A 1,793-nucleotide genomic window follows, 5' to 3' on the forward strand; every position below is an offset into this window, starting at 1 on the left:
CGATTAGAGTGAGAGGCAGGAATAATAAGATCGTTCTTTCTCTGTTTACTGAAGCCTGATTGGTTGTTAATCCAACAACCAATCAGGCTGTTATAGCGTATTCGATTTACTGACTCGACCCGACTCCGAGTCAACAGTCTGTTCTGTTTAGCTGCAAAAGAAGAGCTAAATTGTATAAGAAATGCAGTTGAAAAGAACAGACTGTTGACTCAGAGTCGGATCGAGTTAGTAAATCGAATACGCTATTAGAAACAACAGTAAACAGAGAAAGAACGATCTTATTATTCCTGCCTTTCACTCTAATCGTCTTTCTACCCCCACCGTTGCCATCAGCGGTCCATTCTAGATGTCGATGGGTATAGGATATGTTGGTCGAGGAAGATGAGAGAGAGGGACGTAGGTTGCGGGCTGCGGCCAATCTGTGTCTTTTTCTACTCAACGGTGAAATTGTGATGTTCCGGGCCCCGTCCTTATGGAAACAGACACTGAAAATTTTCGAAGAAACACTGAAAATGAAGGGTTAACACTCAAATTTGAGCGTTAACCTCTTATTTTCAGTGTTTTTTCGAAATTTTCAGTCTGTTTCCATAAGGGCGAAACATAATTTTAAAGCTTTGTAAATGAGATATTTAAGCTTTTCACGAATCTAACCTAATATGTGTACCTACCATCGACATCTAGAATGGACCGCTGATGGCAACGGTCGTTGTTAATCCAACAACCAATCAGGCTAGTTAGAAACAACAGTAAACAGAGAAAGAACGATCTTATTATTCCTGCCTCTCACTCTAATCGTCTTTCTACCCCCACCGTTGCCATCAGCGGTCCATTCTAGATGTCGATGGTACCTACTTATGAAATGATCTTTTAGGTTCTTTATCTCCTCGCCACTTGCACACCCAACAGGTATACACCATATTTCTATGTACTTCTCTAATACAGACTCGATACGAATCGAAAATGACACTTATGCAAGATTTCCGAGACTCGAAACGTTGCACAGATATCTTACAAAAAAGGGTGATTGATGGCCACGATACGTTCCTACGCGACGAAGGAGGAACCAATCACAATTTTAGAAAAAGAGGGAGATTGGCCGCAACCTACGTCCCTCTCTCTCATTTTCCTCGACCAACATATCCTATACCACTTACTGTAGTTATACACGGATCACGCAGTCCATTCTCTATGTCTTTGATCGGAACGTACCAAATGGTCGCATTTGTCGTTGCGACCAACGTGACCATTTGTTGATTTGCAATCAATCAATCAAAATCCTTCATTTTCATTCCTACGGTAGAAACGAAGGACTCTTGCTGGATTCATACTGCATCCGATGTGCGTCATACGACGGCTCTGCAACTAATCAGAAAATGGGATTCCGATGGATTTTGCTTCGTATCATCGGAATGCTATTTTCTGATTGGTTGCAGAGCGTTGTACGACGCAAATCGGATGCAGTGTGAATCCAGCATTACGCTATTCCGCTGCATGGGTAAGCATCCTAATGGCTCCGGCGCACCAACGCGATGTTCGTCGCGTGCGACACGCGATATCCAATGAGAGTATACCTTTAGAAAGAGAACATCGGTAAAGCTGTACACTCATTGGATATCGCGTGTCGAGCGCGACGAACATCACGTTGGTGTACCGGAGGCATAAGGGTGATGTCCCATGCAGCGGATCGTGCGTAAGCGGATTCGCGTATCGCTAATCATAGAATCATTCTCTTATGGCTCCGGCACACCAGCGCGATGTTCGTCGCGCGCGACACGCGATATCCAATAAGTGTA

This window comes from Trachymyrmex cornetzi, unplaced genomic scaffold, assembly GCF_001594075.2.
Source record: "Trachymyrmex cornetzi isolate Tcor2-1 unplaced genomic scaffold, Tcor1.1 scaffold1905, whole genome shotgun sequence".
Taxonomy (NCBI): domain Eukaryota; kingdom Metazoa; phylum Arthropoda; class Insecta; order Hymenoptera; family Formicidae; genus Trachymyrmex; species Trachymyrmex cornetzi.